This window comes from Anopheles funestus, chromosome 2RL (assembly GCF_943734845.2).
Source record: "Anopheles funestus chromosome 2RL, idAnoFuneDA-416_04, whole genome shotgun sequence".
NCBI lineage: Eukaryota > Metazoa > Arthropoda > Insecta > Diptera > Culicidae > Anopheles > Anopheles funestus.
Genome location: NC_064598.1, coordinates 57,142,973 through 57,166,904, shown reverse-complemented (window position 1 = coordinate 57,166,904; position 23,932 = coordinate 57,142,973). Strand labels below are relative to the sequence as shown.

The window sequence follows — 23,932 nt, the reverse complement described above, 5'->3', positions numbered from 1 at the left end:
CTTAGCCAAGACACCTTAGCCAAGACACATTAGTCGAGACACATTAGCCAAGACACCTTAGCCAAGACACCTTAGCCAAGACACCTTAGCCGAGACACATTAGCTAAGACACCTTAGCGAAGACACCTTAGCCAAGACACATTAGCCAAGACACCTTAGCCAAGACACCTTAGCCAAGACACATTAGCCAAGACACCTTAGCCAAGACACCTTAGCCAAGACACCTTAGCCAAGACACATTAGCCAAGACACATAAGCCGAGACACATTAGCCAAGACACCTTAGCCAAGACACATTAGCCAAGACACATTAGCCGAGACACATTAGCCAAGACACCTTAGCCAAGACACCTTAGCCAAGACACATTAGCCAAGACACATTAGGCGAGACACATAAGCCAAGACACATCAGCCAAGACACATTAGCCAAGACACCTTAGCCAAGACACATTAGCTAAGACACATTAGCCAAGACACATTAGCCAAGACACATTAGCCAAGACACATTAGCCGAGACACATTAGCCAAGACACCTTAGCCGAGACACATTAGCCAAGACACATTAGCCAAGACACCTTAGCCAAGACACCTTAGCCAAGACACCTTAAACAAGACACATTAGCCAAGACACATTAGCCGAGATACATTAGCCAAGACACCTTAGCCAAGACACATTAGCCAAGACACATTAGCCGAGACACCTTAGCCAAGACACATTAGCCAAGACACCTTAGCCGAGACACCTTAGCCAAGACACCTTAGCCAAGACACATTAGCCAAGACACCTTAGCCAAGACACCTTAGCCAAGACACCTTAGCCAAGACACATTAGCCAAGACACCTTAGCCAAGACACATTAGCCGAGACACATTAGCAGAGACACCTTAGCCAAGACACATTAGCCAAGACACCTTAGCCAAGACACTTTAGCCAAGACACATTAGCCAAGACACCTTAGCCAAGACACCTTAGCCAAGACACCTTAGCCAAGACACCTTAGCCAAGACACATTGGCCAAGACACATTAGCCAAGACACCTTAGCCAAGACACATTAGCCAAGACACCTTAGCCAAGACACATTAGCCAAGACACCTTAGTCAAGACACATTAGCCAAGACACCTTAGCCAAGACACATTAGCCAAGACACATTAGCCGAGAAACATTAGCCAAGACACATTACCCAAGACACATTAGCCGAGACACATTAGCCAAGACACCTTAGCCAAGACACATTAGCCAAGACACCTAAGCCAAGACACATTAGCCAAGACACATTAGCCGAGACACATTAGCCAAGACACCTTAGCCAAGACACATTAGCAAAGACATATTAGCCAAGACACATTAGCCGAGACACATTAGCCAAGACACCTTAGCCAAGACACCTTAGCCAAAACACCTTAGCCAAGACACCTTAGCCAAGACACATTAGCCAAGACACCTTAGCCAAGACACCTTAGCCAAGACACCTTAGCCAAGACACCTTAGCCAAGACACATTAGCCTAGACACATTAGCCAAGACACCTTAGCCAAGACACATTAGCCAAGACACCTTAGCCAAGACACATTAGCCAAGACACATTAGCCGAGACACATTAGCCAAGACACCTTAGCCAAGACACATTAGCCAAGACACATTAGCCAAGACACATTAGCCAAGACACCTTAGCCGAGACACATTAGCCGAGACACCTTAGCCAAGACACCTTAGCCAAGACACTTTATCCGAGACAGCTAAGCCAAGACACATTAGCCAAGACACATTAGCCAAGACACATTAGCCAAGACACATTAGCCAAGACACCTTAGCCAAGACACCTTAGCCGAGACACATTAGCCAAGACACCTTAGCCAAAACACATTAGCCAAGACACATTAGCCAAGACACCTTAGCCAAGACACATTAGCCAAGACACATTAGCCAAGACACATTAGCCAAGACACATTAGCCGAGACACATTAGCCAAGACACCTTAGCCAAGACACCTTAGCCAAGACACCTTAGCCAAGACACATTAGCCAAGACACATTAGCCAAGACACCTTAGCAAAGACACCTTAGCCAAGACACATTAGCCAAGACACATTAGCCAAGACACCTTAGCCAAGACACATTAGCCAAGACACATTAGCCAAGACACATTAGCCAAGACACATTAGCCAAGACACATTAGCCAAGACACCTAAGCCAAGACACACTAGCCAAGACACATTAGCCAAGACACCTTAGCCAAGACACATTAGCCGAGACAAATAAGTAAAGACACTTTAGCCAAGACACATTAGCCAAGACACCTTTGCCAAGACACCTTAGCCAAGATACCTTACCCAAGACACCTTAGCCAAGACACATTAGCCAAGACACATTAGCCAAGACACCTTAGCCAAGACACCTTAGCCAAGACACATAAGCTAAGGCACATTAGCCAAGACACCTTAGCCAAGACACATTAGCCAAGACACCTTAGCCAAGACACATTAGCCAAGACACATTAGCAAAGGCACATTAGCCGAGACACATTAGCCAAGACACCTTAGCCAAGACACATTAGCCAAGACACATCAGCCAAGACACATTAGCCAAGACACCTTAGCCAAGACACATTAGCCAAGACACATTAGCCAAGACACCTTAGCCAAGACACATTAGCCAAAACACATTAGCCGAGACACATTAGCCAAGACACCTTAGCCAAGACACATTAGCCAAGACACATTAGCCGATACACTTTAGCCAAGACACATTAGCCAAGACACCTTAGCCGAGACACATTAGCCAAGACACATTAGCCAAGACACATTAGCCAAGACACATTAGCCAAGACACATTAGCCGAGACACATTCGCTAAGACACCTTAGCCAAGACACATTAGCCAAGACACATTAGCCGAGACACCTTAGCCAAGACACCTTAGCCAAGACACATTAGCCAAGACACATTAGGCAAGACACATTAGCCAAGACACACTTGCCGAGACACCTTAGCCAAGACACCTTAGCCAAGACACATTAGCCAAGGCACCTTAGCCAAGACACCTTAGCAAAGACACATTAGCCGAGACACATTACCCAAGACACCTTAGCCAAGACACCTTAGCCAAGGCACATTAGCCGAGACACATAAGCCAAGACACCTTAGCCAAGACACATTAGCCAAGACACCTTAGCCAAGACACATAAGCCAAGACACATTAGCCAAGACACATTAGCCAAGACACCTTAGCCAAGACACATTAGCCAAGACACCTTAGCCAAGACACCTTAGCCAAGACACCTTAGCTAAGACACATTAGCCGAGACACATTAGCCAAGACACCTTAGCCAAGACACATTAGCCGAGACACATTCGCCAAGACACCTTAGCCAAGACACCTTAGCCAAGACACATTAGCCAAGACACATCCCAATGTGCAATTCAACCACGCCTGCTAATTAATACTATTGCCGCTATGTTCTGGCCTACAGGCGAAGTGAGATAAAAAACGTGCACATACGCATATACACGGTACGCTGTCGATCCCAATTAGTCCTTTCTCCCTCTACCTAACTAACGATCATCCTGCTAAAGCGAGAATGCGTGTTGGGATCGCGCGTCGATACGCACTAACACATTCAAAGACACCATGTGTGCACACAGCGTACGAGCGCCTGCACGATCCTAGGGGCGTGACGCGGGTCGATGTGGAATCCATGTGGAACGCATCGGGATTGCTCGCAGCGTACGGGCGCATGCACGATCCTGGCGGATGAATATGGAAGCTTTCGAGTCCATGTGGAATCCTGTCGGAATCCATCACGGCGTCCATGTGGAAAGCAACGCTAGCCCTCGCAGTGTACGAGCGCTTGCACGATCCTTGCGGGTGAATGTTTAATGCCGGTGAATGAGTCCATGTGGAAAGCAACGCGTCCGCATCGTACGGGTGAATGATGAATCCTTATGGGTCAATGTGGAAAGCTGCAAGATCGCTCGCAGTGGACGGTGTTTTGGTCGCGATGATCGTAGCGTAGCGTGCAAAAGCGCGTTCACTTTTCTTCATTTATTTGTATTAAAATTATTATTTATTTACAAACCACCGATTACAATATGTTGGCCACACTTTGGGCTAATAGTTGCAAGATTTTCCCGTGAGATATTTAAATAAAATAGTATTATATTTCAATTACAAAAACGAGGTATTTTTCGCTACAATTCTATGCCTTGCTTTAGCTATTTCCTCGCGGCCGTCCGTAACGGCTTTGGTTTTTAGCGAATAACTAAAAAAGTTGAAGAGCTAGACAAAAATGATGTTCTACAAAGTTGTAAAGAATAACATTTCGTATCTTTTAAAGATTTTTGCAGATTTTTATACAATTGATTAACCATGTTATTTTGATTAAATATATCGGGGATTGCTTTAGCGTCACAAATTTAATTTTTAAATTCTTTCAAACAAACGATTTAGATAAAAGTGTAAAGGACAGTGTTGGCCTAATTATAAAGAATTGTTTTGAAAAAATTTAGGGCTTTTGAACAGCTTTTAAATTGATCGTTCACTGCCTGTAGTCCCATCGTGCGACACCTAATCGAAGCATCCTTTTACATTCATATTCTTTACCTATGTTTAGCCGGTAAGCATTTCTTGGCCAAGCAATGGTTTGTGGTATGACTCAATTCTCACCAGAGGTATTCGGTTTCCCCTAGTCGCACCTACATAGCATCCTGTGTTCATTACCTGGCTACAACAACCAGTAACACCTTCCGCATGTATAGGCGCGTAGCGACAACGAACAGTGCTAGTTACCTGTCGTCTGTGTGAATGCTCATGGGAAAAAATTAGCACGTGTAGCAACTACCTCGTATTTATGTGTGTTTAAAGAAATTTTCCAAAAAACCACACCTTGAGAGTAGTTAAAAAGGTCCAAACAGCGCCTAATATTTTTTATCGGAACGGCCGTATGGTAGGAAACAAACCTGTCATGCAATATTTTTCCCCAAAAATATCTAAAAGCACGAAAGAATTATTTTTTGCATCATACGTGCAGTGAAATCCATTCCCATTCAGCTTCATTTATATACGGTACACAACGTACCCCCTCGACGACTGGTCGGATGGCGCAAATGTAAGCATGACTTTCTTCTACACCAATTTCTAATCCAATGTTCTCTATCATTTCAGCAAAAGCTCCAAGGAAGTTGTATGGGGAAAAAAGATTCTCTCACGCTCTCACGAGAGAGTGAATTTGAGGAACCCCCCTGGCGTTTTTATTTTCTGAAATTCATTTATTTTTTTGCTAAAATCCGGCGTAGATCCACACGCTACGAACGCTCGCGGGCGACTGAAGCGGGCGTGGCTACGCGGGGCTTTATATACCAACCCGGTTTGAGTGTGTGCGTGTGGTCGCTAAATGTCTTCCTCCGGGACTCCGCGGTGGATTCCGAACAGACCCGTTAGGGACCATGAGAACAAAAGAAACTCGACCGCATGAACTCGCTTTTGCATGACTGGGATTAGCCAAGACACCTTAGCCAAGACACCTTAGCCAAGACACCTTAGCCGAGACACATTAGCCAAGACACCTTAGCCAAGACACATTAGCCAAGACACCTTAGCCAAGACCCATTAGCCGAGACACATTAGCCAAGACACCTTTGCCAAGACACATTAGCCAAGACACATTAGCCAAGACACATTAGCCGAGACACCTTAGCCAAGACACCTTAGCCGAGACACATTACCCAAGACACCTTAGCCAAGACACCTTAGCCAAGACACCTTAGCCAAGACACATTAGCCAAGACACATTAGCCAAGACACCTTAGCCAAGACACATTAGCCAAGACACCTTAGCCAAGACACCTTAGCCAAGACACCTTAGCCAAGACACCTTAGCCGAGACACATTAGCCAAGACACATTAGCCAAGACACCTTAGCCAAGACACCTTAGCCAAATCACCTTAGCCAAGACACATTAGCCAAGACACCTTAGCCAAGACACCTTAGCCAAGACACCTTAGCCAAGACACCTTAGCCAAGACACATTAGCCAAGACACATTAGCCAAGACACATTACCCAAGACACCTTAGCCAAGACACCTTAGCCAAGACACCTTAGCCAAGACACCTTAGCCGAGACACATTAGCCGAGACACATTAGCCAAGACACCTTAGCCAAGACACATTAGCCAAGACACCTTAGCCAAGACACATTAACCAAGACACATTAGCCAAGACACCTTAGCCAAGACACATTAGCCAAGACACATTAGCCAAGACACCTTAGCCAAGACACCTTAGCCAAGACACCTTAGCCAAGACACCTTAGCCAAGACACCTTAGCCAAGACACATTAGCCAAGACACCTTAGCCGAGACACATTAGCCGAGACACATTAGCCAAGACACCTTAGCCAAGACACCTTAGCCAAGACATATAAGCCGAGACACATTAGCCAAGACACCTTAGCCAAGACACATTAGCCGAGACACATTAGCCAAGACACCTTAGCCAAGACACCTTAGCCAAGACACCTTAGCCAAGACACCTTAGCCAAGACACCTTAGCCAAGACACATTAGCCAAGACACATTAGCCAAGACACATTAGGCGAGACACATTAGCCAAGACACCTTAGCCAAGACACATTAGCCAAGACACCTTAGCCAAGACACATTAGCCAAGACACATTAGCCAAGACACATTAGCCAAGACACATTAGCCAAGACACATTAGCCGAGACACATTAGCCAAGACACCTTAGCCAAGACACATTAGCCAAGACACCTTAGCCAAGACACATTAGCCAAGACACCTTAGCCAAGACACATTAGCCAAGACACCTTAGCCAAGACACCTTAGCCAAGACACCTTAAACAAGACACATTAGCCAAGACACATTAGCCGAGACACATAAGCCAAGACACCTTAGCCAAGACACATTAGCCAAGACACATTAGCCGAGACACCTTAGCCAAGACACATTAGCCAAGACACCTTAGCCGAGACACATTAGCCAAGACACATTAGCCAAGACACATTCGCCAAGACACATTAGCCAAGACACATTAGCCAAGACACATTAGCCGAGACACCTTAGCTAAGACACCTTAGCCAAGACACCTTAGCCAAGACACCTTAGCCGAGACACAATAGCCGAGACACATTAGCCAAGACACCTTAGCCAAGACACATTAGCCAAGACAGCTTAGCCAAGACACATTAACCAAGACACCTTAGCCAAGACACCTTAGCCAAGACACCTTAGCCAAGACACATTAGCCAAGACACCTTAGCCAAGACACCTTAGCCAAGACACCTTAGCCAAGACACCTTAGCCAAGACACCTTAGCCAAGACACATTAGCCAAGACACCTTAGCCGAGACACATTAGCCGAGACACATTAGCCAAGACACCTTAGCCAAGACACCTTAGCCAAGACATATAAGCCGAGACACATTAGCCAAGACACCTTAGCCAAGACACATTAGCCGAGACACATTAGCCAAGACACCTTAGCCAAGACACCTTAGCCAAGACACCTTAGCCAAGACACCTTAGCCAAGACACCTTAGCCAAGACACATTAGCCAAGACACATTAGCCAAGACACATTAGGCGAGACACATTAGCCAAGACACATCAGCCAAGACACATTAGCCAAGACACCTTAGCCAAGACACATTAGCCAAGACACATTAGCCAAGACACCTTAGCCAAGACACATTAGCCAAGACACATTAGCCGAGACACATTAGCCAAGACACCTTAGCCAAGACACATTAGCCAAGACACCTTAGCCAAGACACCTTAGCCAAGACACATTAGCCAAGACACCTTAGCCAAGACACATTAGCCAAGACACCTTAGCCAAGACACCTTAGCCAAGACACCTTAAACAAGACACATTATCCAAGACACATTAGCCGAGACACATAAGCCAAGACACCTTAGCCAAGACACATTAGCCAAGACACATTAGCCGAGACACCTTAGCCAAGACACATTAGCCAAGACACCTTAGCCGAGACACATTAGCCAAGACACATTAGCCAAGACACATTCGCCAAGACACATTAGCCAAGACACATTAGCCAAGACACATTAGCCGAGACACCTTAGCTAAGACACCTTAGCCAAGACACCTTAGCCAAGACACCTTAGCCGAGACACATTAGCCGAGACACATTAGCCAAGACACCTTAGCCAAGACACATTAGCCAAGACAGCTTAGCCAAGACACATTAACCAAGACACCTTAGCCAAGACACCTTAGCCAAGACACCTTAGCCAAGACACATTAGCCAAGACACCTTAGCCAAGACACCTTAGCCAAGACACCTTAGCCAAGACACCTTAGCCAAGACACCTTAGCCAAGACACATTAGCCAAGACACCTTAGCCGAGACACATTAGTCGAGACACTTTAGCCAAGACACCTTAGCCAAGACACCTTAGCCAAGACATATAAGCCGAGACACATTAGCCAAGACACCTTAGCCAAGACACATTAGCCGAGACACATTAGCCAAGACACCTTAGCCAAGACACCTTAGCCAAGACACCTTAGCCAAGACACCTTAGCCAAGACACATTAGCCAAGACACCTTAGCCAAGACACATTCGCCAAGACACATTAGCCAAGACACATTAGGCGAGACACATTAGCCAAGACACATCAGCCAAGACACATTAGCCAAGACACCTTAGCCAAGACACATTAGCCAAGACACATTAGCCAAGACACATTAGCCAAGACACATTAGCCAAGACACATTAGCCGAGACACATTAGCCAAGACACCTTAGCCAAGACACATTAGCCAAGACACCTTAGCCAAGACACATTAGCCAAGACACCTTAGCCAAGACACATTAGCCAAGACACCTTAGCCAAGACACCTTAGCCAAGACACCTTAAACAAGACACATTAGCCAAGACACATTTGCCGAGACACATAAGCCAAGACACCTTAGCCAAGACACATTAGCCAAGACACATTAGCCGAGACACCTTAGCCAAGACACATTAGCCAAGACACCTTAGCCGAGACACATTAGCCAAGACACATTAGCCAAGACACATTCGCCAAGACACATTAGCCAAGACACATTAGCCAAGACACATTAGCCGAGACACATTAGCCAAGACACATTAGCCAAGACACCTTAGCCAAGACACCTTAGCCAAGACACATTAGCCAAGACACATTAGCCAAGACACCTTAGCCAAGACACCTTAGCTAAGACACATTAGCCGAGACAAATAAGTAAAGACACTTTAGCCAAGACACATTAGCCAAGACACCTTAGCCAAGACACATTAGCCAAGACACCTTAGCCAAGACACATTAGCCAAGACACCTTAGCCAAGACACATTAGCCAAGACACCTTAGCCAAGACACATTAGCCAAGACACATTAGCCAAGACACCTTAGCCAAGACACCTTAGCCAAGACACCTTAGCTAAGGCACATTAGACACATTACCCAAGACACCTTAGCCAAGACACCTTAGCCAAGACACATTAGTCGAGACACATTAGCCAAGACACCTTAGCCAAGACACATTAGCCAAGACACCTTAGCCGAGACACATTAGCTAAGACACCTTAGCGAAGACACCTTAGCCAAGACACATTAGCCAAGACACCTTAGCCAAGACACCTTAGCCAAGACACATTAGCCAAGACACCTTAGCCAAGACACCTTAGCCAAGACACCTTAGCCAAGACACATTAGCCAAGACACATAAGCCGAGACACATTAGCCAAGACACCTTAGCCAAGACACATTAGCCAAGACACATTAGCCGAGACACATTAGCCAAGACACCTTAGCCAAGACACCTTAGCCAAGACACATTAGCCAAGACACATTAGGCGAGACACATAAGCCAAGACACATCAGCCAAGACACATTAGCCAAGACACCTTAGCCAAGACACATTAGCCAAGACACATTAGCCAAGACACATTAGCCAAGACACATTAGCCAAGACACATTAGCCGAGACACATTAGCCAAGACACCTTAGCCGAGACACAGTAGCCAAGACACATTAGCCAAGACACCTTAGCCAAGACACCTTAGCCAAGACACCTTAAACAAGACACATTAGCCAAGACACATTAGCCGAGATACATTAGCCAAGACACCTTAGCCAAGACACATTAGCCAAGACACATTAGCCGAGACACCTTAGCCAAGACACATTAGCCAAGACACCTTAGCCGAGACACATTAGCCAAGACACATTAGCCAAGACACATTAGCCGAGACACATTCGCCAAGACACCTTAGCCAAGACACATTAGCCAAGACACATTAGCCGAGACACATTAGCCAAGACACCTTAGCCAAGACACCTTAGCCAAGACACCTTAGCCAAGACACATTAGCCGAGACACCTTAGCCAAGACACCTTAGCCAAGACACCTTAGCTAAGACACATTAGCCAAGACACCTTAGCCAAGACACATTAGCCGAGACACCTTAGCCAAGACACATTAGCCAAGACACATTAGCCAAGACACCTTAGCCAAGACACCTTAGCCAAGACACATTAGCCAAGACACATTAGCCAAGACACCTTAGCCAAGACACATTAGCCAAGACACCTTAGCCAAGACACATTAGCCAAGACACTTTAGCCAAGACACCTTAGCCAAGACATATTAGCCGAGACACTTTAGCCAAGACACCTTAGCCAAGACACATTAGCCAAGACACCTTAGCCAAGACACATTAGCCGAGACACATTAGCCAAGACACCTTAGCCAAGACACATTAGCCAAGACACATTCGCCAAGACACATTAGCCGGGACACCTTAGCCAAGACACATTAGCCAAGACACATTACCCAAGACACCTTAGCCAAGACACCTTAGCCAAGACACATTAGCCAAGACACCTTAGCCAAGACACATTAGCCGAGCCACATTAGCCAAGACACCTTAGCCAAGACACCTTAGCCAAGACACATTAGCCGCGACACATTAGCCAAGACACCTTAGCCAAGACACATTAGCCAAGACACCTTAGCCAAGACACCTTAGCCAAGACACATTAGCCAAGACACATTAGCCAAGACACATTAGCCAAGACACCTTAGCCAAGACACCTTAGCCAAGACACATTAGCAAAGACACATTAGCCAAGACACATTAGCCGAGACACATTAGCCAAGACACCTTAGCCAAGACACATTAGCCTAGACACCTTAGCCAAGACACATCAGCCGAGCCACATTAGACAAGACACCGTAGCCAAGACACCTTAGCCAAGACACCTTAGCCAAGACACATTAGCCAAGACACATTAGCCAAGACACCTTAGCCAAGACACATTAGCCAAGACACCTTAGCCGAGACACATTAGCTAAGACACCTTAGCGAAGACACCTTAGCCAAGACACATTAGCCAAGACACCTTAGCCAAGACACCTTAGCCAAGACACATTAGCCAAGACACCTTAGCCAAGACACCTTAGCCAAGACACCTTAGCCAAGACACATTAGCCAAGACACATTAGCCAAGACACCTTAGCCAAGACACCTTAGCCAAGACACATTAGCAAAGACACATTAGCCAAGACACATTAGCCGAGACACCTTTGCCAAGACACCTTAGCCGAGACACCTTAGCCGAGACACATTAGCCAAGACACCTTAGCCAAGACACATTAGCCAAGACACCTTAGCCAAGACACATTAGCCAAGACACCTTAGCCAAGACACATTAGCCAAGACACTTTAGCCAAGACACCTTAGCCAAGACATATTAGCCGAGACACTTTAGCCAAGACACCTTAGCCAAGACACATTAGCCAAGACACCTTAGCCAAGACACATTAGCCGAGACACATTAGCCAAGACACCTTAGCCAAGACACATTAGCCAAGACACATTCGCCAAGACACATTAGCCGGGACACCTTAGCCAAGACACATTAGCCAAGACACATTACCCAAGACACCTTAGCCAAGACACCTTAGCCAAGACACATTAGCCAAGACACCTTAGCCAAGACACATTAGCCGAGCCACATTAGCCAAGACACCTTAGCCAAGACACCTTAGCCAAGACACATTAGCCGCGACACATTAGCCAAGACACCTTAGCCAAGACACATTAGCCAAGACACCTTAGCCAAGACACATTAGCCAAGACACCTTAGCCAAGACACCTTAGCCAAGACACATTAGCCAAGACACATTAGCCAAGACACCTTAGCCAAGACACATTAGCCAAGACACCTTAGCCAAGACACCTTAGCCAAGACACATTAGCCGAGACACATTAGCCAAGACACCTTAGCCAAGACACATTAGCCAAGACACCTTAGCCAAGACACATTAGCCGAGACACATTAGCCAAGACACCTTAGCCAAGACACATTAGCCAAGACACCTTAGCCAAGACACATTAGCCAAGACACATAAGCCAAGACACATTAGCCAAGACACCTTAGCCAAGACACATTAGCCAAGACACATTAGCCAAGACACCTTAGCCAAGACACATTAGCCAAGACACCTTAGCCAAGACACATTAGCCAAGACACTTTAGCCAAGACACCTTAGCCAAGACACATTAGCAAAGACACATTAGCCAAGACACATTAGCCGAGACACATTAGCCAAGACACCTTACCCAAAACACCTCAGCCAAGACACATTAGCCGAGACACCTTAGCCAAGACACCTTAGCCAAGACACATTAGCCAAGACACATTAGCCAAGACACCTTAGCCAAGACACATTAGCCGAGACACATTAGCCGAGACACCTTAGCCAAGACACATTAGCCAAGACACCTTAGCCAAGACACATTAGCCGAGACACATTAGCCAAGACACCTTAGCCAAGACACATTAGCCAAGACACATTAGCCAAGACACCTTAGCCAAGACACATTAGCCGAGACACATTAGCCGAGACACCTTAGCCAAGACACATTAGCCAAGACACCTTAGCCAAGACACCTTAGCCAAGACACATTAGCCAAGACACCTTAGCCAAGACACATTAGCCAAGACACCTTAGCCAAGCAACCTTAGCCAAGACACCTTAGCCGAGACACATTAGCCAAGACACATTAGCCAAGACACATCAGCCAAGACACCTTAGCCAAGACACATTAGCAGAGACACATTAGCCAAGACACCTTAGCCAAGACACATAACCTAAGAAACCTTAGCCAAGACACATTAGCCAAGACACATTAGCCAAGACACATTAGCCAAGACACATTAGCCAAGACACCTTACCCAAGACACCTTAGCCGAGACACATTAGGCAAGACACCTTAGCTAAGATACCTTAGCCAAGCCACATTAGCCAAGACACATTAGCCAAGACACCTTAGCCAAGACACCTTAGCCAAGACACCTTAGCCAAGACACATTACCAAAGACACCTTAGCCAAGACACATAAGCCGAGACACATTAGCCAAGACACCTTAGCCAAGACACATTAGCCAAGACACCTTAGCCAAGACACATTAGCCAAGACACATTAGCCGAGACACATTAGCCAAGACACCTTAGCCAAGACACCTTAGCCAAGACACCTTAGCCAAGACACCTTAGCTAAGACACATTAGCCGAGACGCATTAGCCGAGACACATTAGCCAAGACACATTAGCCAAGACACCTTAGCCAAGACACATTAGCCAAGACACATTAGCCAAGACACCTTAGCCAAGACACATTAGCCAAGACACATTAGCCTAGACACCTTAGCCAAGACACATCAGCCGAGCCACATTAGACAAGACACCTTAGCCAAGACACATTAGCCAAGACACATTAGCCAAGACACATTAGCCGAGACACCTTAGCCAAGACACCTTAGCCGAGACACCTTAGCCGAGACACATTAGCCAAGACACCTTAGCCAAGACACATTAGCCAAGACACCTTAGCCAAGACACCTTAGCCAAGACACCTTAGCCAAGACACATTAGCCAAGACACTTTAGCCAAGACACCTTAGCCAAGACATATTAGCCGAGACACTTTAGCCAAGACACCTTAGCCAAGACACATTAGCCAAGACACCTTAGCCAAGACACATTAGCCGAGACACATTAGCCAAGACACCTTAGCCAAGACACATTAGCCAAGACACATTCGCCAAGACACATTAGCCGAGACACCTTAGCCAAGACACATTAGCCAAGACACATTAGCCGAGACACATTAGCCAAGACACCTCAGCCAAGACACATTAGCCAAGACACCTTAGCCAAGACACATTAGCCAAGCCACATTAGCCAAGACACCTTAGCCAAGACACCTTAGCCAAGACACATTAGCCGAGACACATTAGCCAAGACACCTTAGCCAAGACACATTAGCCAAGACACCTTAGCCAAGACACATTAGCCAAGACACCTTGGCCAAGACACCTTAGCCAAGACACATTAGCCAAGACACATTAGCCAAGACACCTTAGCCAAGACACATTAGCCAAGACACATTAGCCAAGACACCTTAGCCAAGACACATTAGCCGAGACACATTAGCCAAGACACCTTAGCCAAGACACATTAGCCAAGACACCTTAGCCAAGACACATTAGCCGAGACACATTAGCCAAGACACCTTAGCCAAGACACCTTAGCCAAGACACCTTAGCCAAGACACATTAGCCAAGACACATAAGCCGAGACACATTAGCCAAGACACCTTAGCCAAGACACATTAGCCAAGACACATTAGCCAAGACACCTTAGCCAAGACACATTAGCCAAGACACCTTAGCCAAGACACCTTAGCCAAGACACATTAGCCAAGACACCTTAGCCAAGACACATTAGCCAAGACACCTTAGCCAAGACACATTAGCCGAGACACATTAGCCAAGACACCTTAGTCAAGACACCTTAGCCAAGACACATTAGCCGAGACACATTAGCCAAGACACCTTACCCAAGACACCTCAGCCAAGACACATTAGCCGAGACACCTTAGCCAAGACACCTTAGCCAAGACACCTTAGCCAAGACACATTAGCCAAGACACCTTAGCCAAGACACATTAGCCGAGACACATTAGCCGAGACACCTTAGCCAAGACACATTAGCCAAGACACCTTAGCCGAGACACATTAGCCAAGACACCTTAGCCAAGACACATTAGCCAAGACACCTTAGCCAGGACACATTAGCCAAGACACCTTAGCCAAGACACATTAGCCGAGACACATTAGCCAAGACACCTTAGCCAAGACACATTAGCCAAGACACATTAGCCAAGACACCTTAGCCAAGACACATTAGCCGAGACACATTAGCCGAGACACCTTAGCCAAGACACATTAGCCAAGACACCTTAGCCAAGACACATTACCCAAGACACCTTAGCCAAGACACATTAGCCAAGACACCTTAGCCAGGACACATTAGCCAAGACACCTTAGCCAAGACACCTTAGCCGAGACACATTAGCCAAGACACCTTAGCCAAGACACCTTAGCCAAGACACCTTAGCCAAGACACATTACCAAAGACACCTTAGCCAAGACACATAAGCCGAGACACATTAGCCAAGACACCTTAGCCAAGACACATTAGCCAAGACACCTTAGCCAAGACACATTAGCCAAGACACATTAGCCGAGACACATTAGCCAAGACACCTTAGCCAAGACACATTAGCCAAGACACCTTAGCCAAGACACCTTATGTTGACGACAGCAGTGTATAATCAGGCCAGTAACTGACCAAAATATTGTAAAACTGCTGATCGCGATCGATCAGCAGAAATAGCAACATGGCCTAGTAAGTAGGTGAAAAAGCAACATGGCCTAGTAAGTAGGTGAAAAAGCAACATGGCCTAGTAAGTAAGTGAAAAAGCAACAAATTGTAAAACTGCTGATCGCGATCGATCAGCAGAAAATTAGTATATAAGTTATGTTAAGTTAAGAATAAAGTAACATTTCAAACGAGAACTCACTAAAGAACAGTGTTTGTTTTGTTCACCAGCCAAGTCGGACGGTTAATCCTCCTGTCTTAGCTCTTCCCAACGGATTTAGATTCGTTGCGGAAATTTTATGGTGGCGCCAGAGAGGAAGTGTTGATACCTAACGCTTACCTAAGAAAAGCACACCACCGGCGCTCCAACGAAGGAAGGCTCGACGCCCTGTAAAAACAGGAAAATAACGCGATTGACCCAAAAAGGCCGGCAAAGGCAAACGTCACACCGTAAAGAGAGCGAGTGTGAAACGCCTAAAAGTGCAGAAAACTGTCGAAGTGCTTGTACCAAGCAGTGCAAAGTGCAGAGGCGGCAGTTTAAGAAAGGTGACGTACGATCACCATAGTGCCCGTGACTAATAAAAACACCGGCAAAGCCGACGCTCGTGATACCGTTACGGCCATACCACAGTTTCGTAAACAAACGAGTGCGTGAAGTGCAACGCAAGTGCAGAGTGGGTGTTTTAAGACAAAGACCTTAGAACACTACGATCGAAACACGATCGACAATTATTTGGCAGCGCACCCGTAATAAAGTGCAGTGTCAACAATTTATGCGTGTGACATACGTCCGCAGCAAAAGCATAGTGAAAAAAGAACAAACTGTTTACGAACGTTACCGTTGTGTTATCGCAAGAACCAACAGTGTTCTCAAATTGCAACAGCGAGCAAGTGCGTAACAATTGTAGAGTGCGACATTACACGAGGTGCATACGGAAAAGAATCCCCAAGCTAAGCCGTCTCCGGCCTTAGCATTTCCGGTAAACCACTAACGTAAAGGTGTTGTTTGTGAATGAAAAAGGTGTGAAGAAAAAGAACTAAAGTTCTGACAACAGACCGCGAGTTCTTGAGCGATTCGGACAACTCCATTGACTGACAGTCACCGGCCCCGAAAAGGCAAGTCCAGCCAGCGAAAGAAGTGCAGCGTCAGTATTACCGAAGCAGGGGAACTGACCGCGACCAGAAGGCAGAGAATCTGACGACCTCGGAGGGAAGGCCGAAGACGACCTCGCGCAAGAGTAACATCAGCAGGGGCAGCGACGACGACATCCAGACCGCCAACGACCGCGTAAATCACCCTATCCACAGGTATTAAAGTGAGTAGAATGGAAATTGCATTCAAAAATAATCCAAAGGGGAATTGCAAACTGTGCAAGAACCCCGACGAGTGGGACACTCAGGTTAATTGTATTGAGTGCGACCGATGGTTGCATCTCAAATGTTTGAAATTAGAAAGCCCCGTTAAGAAGTATGTGTGTCCAAAATGCTCAACGATAGCTGAGGAACGCAAGGGCAGTAGGGAAGCCTTAATGCAAGCAGAAAGGCTCCTAAAGGAAAAAATTGAGGCAGAGAAAAGAAAGGCAGCAGAAAATGAGAGATATGAGAGGGAAATTGAAAGACTTGAAGACATATTAAGAAACGAAGAAATTAATAATCAAACTGACTCTACTCACATACGTAACGACATACAGACATTAACAGGGAAGGTAGAATCTCTAGGCAAACGAAAAATTTTAAAGCTACCGGAGTTTCATGGAAACTATCGTTCATGGCCCGGTTTTAAACTACTGTTCGAGGAAACTACTCGAACAGAAAAACTGACAAATTTGGAAAATCTTACCAGGCTTCAGACACACCTCAAGGGCGAAGCATTGAAGTCCGTTAGCGGACTTATGCTAAACCCAAATAATGTTGATGCAATAATTGAAAGATTGGGGAGACTATATGGCAATCCCATTAGTATTTTTAATGCTCTTTTGAAGGACCTCATGGCCGTCAAAGGGGCATCGCTAGAAAACCCTACCTCAGTGATAGAGCTTTGTAATGCTCTGAACAATATGGTAGAGAATATGACGATGTTGGACCAAAAGGAGTACCTGATGGATCAGAGGCTTCTGACGGACTTAGTCTCGAAGCTTTCACCAGAACTTAAAGCTCGGTGGCTTAGAGACTCCCTCAACGAGGAAGAAGGCAAGGTTAAAAATTTGGCAGATTTCGCCAAATGGCTAAAACCAACGGAAGACGTAGCAATTACACTCGTCGCCATGGAAGGGGGTCAAAGGGAAAGATCGACAAGACTGAATGCGCATTTTTCAACTAGGCGCCAAAATTCTAAGGGTTGCCTAATTTGCAGTCGTCCGCACGAAACGACGGCCTGCTATAAATTAAAAAACGCTCTCGTAAATGAGCGATGGAAAATGTTGAAGGAAAAGAACGTGTGTACTAACTGCTGCAAGTTTACGAACCATACAGCCATCAACTGCCGATCAAATCCACAATGTACAGTTGACGGTTGTGGTCGACGGCACCACGTAATATTACATGAGGAAAGAACCAACAACATTGGCGTGTCGTCAAGGGGACATTTAAATTTCCATCGGAATTCGGAACAGTATCTGTTCCTAGTACTCCCGATAACCGTCTATAGTGGAGATACTTCTATAAAGACATTCGCGCTTATTGATCCCGGATCATCCACTAGTCTCATGACAGAGGATTTGAGACGTAAACTAAATGTCTGCGGGCCAAGAAAACCTCTAACGCTCTCATGGACGAATGGCTGCAACCAAGTAGAAGATGAAAGCATGTCAGTGGCGCTTAAAATAAGAGGACCTAACGGTAGGATGCTCTGCATCAAAAACATTAGAACTGTGAAGGAGCTTGACCTCCCAACGCAAACCATGAACGTTAGCGCCCTTAAGAGAAGATTTTCTCATTTAAAGGCACTGAACATAGCTGGATATGAGAACGCTAAACCCACCGTCTTGTTAGGCCTCCCACATGCATATTATACTCAAGCTGTTGAGTCAAAGGCAGGAACACCCGACGAACCCGTGGCGCATAAAACACGCATTGGATGGGTCATCTTTGGAAAATGCAATCAAGGAAATACGACAGGGCGACATCATTTGTTTACCGTGCAAGAAAAGAAAGAAGAAGATGAGAAAACGATGAGAGAACTTATGAAAGGATTTTTCTCAACGGAGGAATTTGGTGTTAGGAAAACTAAATTTTTACCGAAATCAAAGGATGATGAAAAGGCTCTCGCCATAATGAGCAGTACTTTAAAATATGAAAAAGGACAATACGAAATTGGTCTTTTATGGAAAGATCCAGAAGTATCTCTCCCAAATAGCTACGCACAAGCGTTAAGAAGGCTCCAAAGCCAAGAACGCAAAATGAAAAATAATGATGAATTGAAAGCATGGTATAGAAAACAAATAGCTGATTACATTCAGAAGGATTACGCCCGCAAATTAACACCGTTTGAACTTCTGGAAACAAGTTCCAAGATAAACTACATTCCTCACTTTGTAGTAGTCAACCTTAACAAACCAATTCCAAAACCTAGGCTGGTTTTTGATGCAGCCGCTAAAAATGAAGGAGTTTCATTAAACTCCACTCTTCTCTCCGGACCAGATGCCACTACATCTATCTTCGGAGTTTTAATACGATTTCGTGAATTCCCTATCGCATGTTCTGGAGACATTAAGGAAATGTTTCATCAGATACGGATCCGCGAGGAAGACCAGGTTGCTCAAAGATTCTTGTTTAGAGACAACCCGAGTGATGAACCTCAAGTTTATACAATGAATGTAATGACCTTTGGAGCAACATGCTCTCCAGCATGTGCGCAATTTGTTAAAAATCAGAACGCCTTAAAATATAAAGAAGAGTACCCAAAGGCAGTGGAAGCAATATTAAAAAATCACTACGTTGACGATTACCTTGATAGTTTTCGGACTATCAATGATGCAATCAAAACCATCAACGAAGTATGCCTCATACACGACAAGGCACATTTCTTTATAAGAAATTTCGTTTCCAATTGTCAAGAGGTAATACAAAATATTCCGGAAAACAGGTCTTCACAACAAGAGTTGCTCCACATCTCAACTAAAGAGATGAATTTCGAGAAAATCCTGGGACAATACTGGGATAAAACGAGCGATTCGTTGCGTTATAAAATCAAAGACATCGCTTGCACCCACTTGTCTAAAAGGGAGATGCTAGCCTTTGTGATGAGGATATACGATCCCTTAGGCCTAGCTGCAAATTTTACTACGCAGGCTAAAGTAATCATTCAAGAAATCTGGAAGACAGAACTGGATTGGGACAGCCCGGTACCAGAACACGTAATGATTCAATGGCTCCAGTGGTTGGAAAGATTAAAGGAACTGGAGCGCATAGAAATCCCAAGGTGCTATTCGAAAGCTGCCGACACCAAAAAATCTGAATTGCACACTTTCGTTGACGCCTCGGAGAAAGCGTTCGCAGCGGTGGTGTATTTACGAACCCTGAGCAAGACAGGTATAGACGTAAATATAGTGGCGGCGAAATCAAGAGTGGCACCAATAAAGCCACTCTCAATTCCAAAATTAGAACTTCAGGCCGCGATTCTCGGAGCTAGGCTCGCCGAAGCTGTGAAAGAACAGATGCGAATTAAAACAGAAAACGATTATTTTTGGACAGACTCCAAAACCGTCTTAGGATGGATTAACGCCGACCCACGAAAATATAAACAATTTGTGGCGGTACGCATTGGAGAAATTTTAGATTGTACCAACGCTCATCAATGGAAATGGGTCCCTTCGGGTAATAACCCTGCAGATGAAGCTACTAAGGTTACAACGAGGAAATCTATTTGGCTGAATGGCCCAGAGTTTTTAAAACATGAACAAATTCAGAGTCAAGACCCAACGGTAATTGTCACACAAGAAGAAATACGTCCTAACTACACCATTAAAACTGTCGAAAGGCAATCATTCGAGTTTATAAGAACCGAATGGTGCTCTAATTGGAATAGATTGAGGAGAGCACTCGCAATCAGTCTGAAATTTATTGACTTGCTAAAAAGCAAGGTTCGAAGAACCAAATTTGTACCTATTATTCAAAAGACCGATCTTGACGAAGCAGAGAAGATCTTACTACAAAAGACTCAGTGGGAGGTATACGGAGATGATCTCTTACAACTATCGTTAAACGGACAAATATCAAAAAATAGTCCTATAAAAACATTGAACCCACAAATAATTGAAGGACTGATACGAGCGAATGGACGATTAGCTAATATTAGTTACCTTCACGACGAAGTGAAACAAACCATCATTTTGCCCAAGAAGCATCATGTGACAGAATTAATCATAGGTCAATATCATGAACGCTATAAGCACAAGAAAACGGAGGCAGTTATTGCGGCGATTCGACAGAAGTACTGGATAATAGACCTCCGGGCCGCGGTAAGAAAGGTAATCAGCAAGTGCCAACATTGCAAGAATGAGCGCGCGCGCCCCATTGCCCCAATGATGGCTCCGCTTCCAGAAAGCCGAGCCGCCGTGCACAAAAAACCTTTCACCCATACGGGTGTAGATTACTTTGGACCCATGACAGTAACAATCGGAAGAAGGGTAGAAAAAAGATAGGGAGCAATATTCACATGTATGACAACACGTGCCATACATTTAGAAATCGCCAAAGATTTGAGCGCAAATTCATTCATAATGTGCCTAAAAAATATGCAGCATAGAAGAGGAAAGGTTTGTCACATATACAGTGACAATGGTACAAACTTTGTTGGAGCGAACAGGCAAATAACGGAACTGATCGAAAGATGTGCAACCGACGGTATCCAATGGCATTTTAATCCCCCAGCCGCACCTCACTTTGGAGGTGTATGGGAGAGAATGGTCAGAGAAGTCAAGAGCCTGCTGCCAAACAATGATAGTATTCCAGAAGAAGTACTAAGATCGACCTTCATCGAGATTGAGTTTATCCTCAATAACAGACCTGTAACGCACATCCCTCTCGAAACTGAAGACGATTGAACCTCTTACACCGTTTCACTTCTTGATAGGGTGTTCCGGAGAGGCCGAACCCACACCAGCGGGGATATCCGCAGCTGAAGCTAGCAGAAACAACTGGAAGAAGGCACAAGTTATTACTCGACAACATTGGGAACGTTGGTTAAAAGAATACCTCCCAACACTAGCAAAACGGGAAAAGTGGATAGAACGCTCAGACCCAATACAGCCTGATGACATAGTGGTCTTTCCTGACGAACAACGCGTGGGCAGGTGGTTAAAGGGACGGGTAGTAGAAGTCTATCCTGCTAAAGACGGGCAAGTCAGGTCCGCAAGAATCAAAGTTGAAAAAGGCGAATACAAACGCCCTGTTATCAATTTAGCAGTACTAAAAGTAAAAGGGAACGAAAAAATTACAGACGTACCTTCGTGGGGAGTAAAAAGGCCGATCAACATCGCCTACGTTAAACAAATAGCCGAACAACTAAAAACGCTTCCTGCAAAAAGGAGGAAGCATTTAATAAAACCGTACAATGGTTCTCTATCTGTTTATTCTAATCGCGTTAATAAACCCGATAAGTAATTTATCGGTTCGCCAAGTTGAAGAACCTGGGATATTTTTCGACCACGAAGGGACGCTTCTCCTAAAAAGGGGTGTGTGGGAAACAGCCTTCCACACCAAAATACACCCCGACAATGACACAGAGACTTTACTGACGATGGACAAAAAGGTGACCACAGCTTTCAAGGCTCTGAACGACATGGACACTAATCTTCTAAATATGAAATTAACATTACAACAAAATATTCGACACGCACTGCAACTATCACAGACTGCAGTAAAACGACGAACCAAACGATCTAGCGGTATATTTGGATTTTTAAAGAGCATTCTTTTTGGAGAGGACGACATTGACGAACAGTTGGCCCTCTTTAGAGCCTCCGAAGACCAGAAACTAAGACATGTATCAGAAGAAATGGCAAATAAAATTAAAAGAGGTGACAGGCTTAGAAGCGAGTTATACATGAAATTCGATCACATGCATGAAGGCATTAGGAGTCTAAATAACAGCTTCAACGAAAATAAAAAAAACGTACTCGTTAAGCATGTCACAGAAACAATCATGTTAGCCGAAAACATAGTGCATTGCATTACCACAAGGTATCTAGAACTAGTAACTCAACCTCTTAGCATATTCGAAACAACTAAAATAACCGAGAGTATTCAGTCAAGACTACCTGATGGAAATTTAATTTTAGACCACCCGCAAATTACGAACAAAGACTTAGTTGACGGGGAAATAATAGTACATATTACAAACGTCATCGTTTCGCAAGAGAAATTCGAAATTTTCCGTATCAGCGTAATACCAAATCTAGAGAACCTTACAACTCTGGATTTGGACAAGAAAGTAATAGCTATAAACGACTTACACTACATGTATCCAACAGAGATTACGCGATACAATAGTACACACCACATATCCTCCGATGTAACCGTTAGGAGAGATATGGATTGTATATCGTCATCGTTTAGACATACAAAAACTGAACATTCGTGCGGTATAAAACCTATAAAAACTCCAATAACTAAATTTGTAAAACTCTCTCAGCCGAACAAAATTCTGTACTACTCGTCTCAGCCTAACGAAATATACCTCAAATGTAACAAAACGCTGACACACCCCGCGTATCAGGCAGGGGTAATAACACTTAGCCAAGACTGTAAGATACAGACCAAGAATATAGAAATTCAGCCAACTATGAAAATAGAAACAGCACAAACGAAGATGTACTTCAAACCGCTGGCCACAATATTGAATTCAAGCGCAGAGCAAAATAAAGAAACAGACGCGGACCAGTTTTACACCATAATAACTTCAAGCACAATAGCCTGCGTCGTCACCTTAATATTAAGATTAATCATAGCATTAATCATCAAACAAGTACGAGCTAAGATGTACACTTTACGCCCTCCACCGTTTAAATCGTCCGAAAATAGTAACCCCTCTACGAGGAATTACGGGGGTCAGGATGTTGACGACAGCAGTGTATAATCAGGCCAGTAACTGACCAAAATATTGTAAAACTGCTGATCGCGATCGATCAGCAGAAATAGCAACATGGCCTAGTAAGTAGGTGAAAAAGCAACATGGCCTAGTAAGTAGGTGAAAAAG

General features: G+C 45.0%; 1 protein-coding gene across 1 annotated transcript in view; it reads right to left on the bottom strand.

Annotated features, from left to right (window-relative positions):
- The window catches only part of LOC125762956 (uncharacterized), a 91,154-nt gene that overhangs the window by 54,074 nt on the left and 13,148 nt on the right, over positions 1-23,932 (bottom strand). The window contains exons 5-7 of the mRNA XM_049425618.1: positions 14,907-14,976; positions 8,654-12,624; positions 6,148-6,609 (exon numbers count right to left, since the gene is read on the bottom strand). The gene's annotated coding sequence lies outside the window, so the exon portion shown is untranslated. The remainder of the gene's footprint in view (positions 1-6,147; positions 6,610-8,653; positions 12,625-14,906; positions 14,977-23,932) is intronic.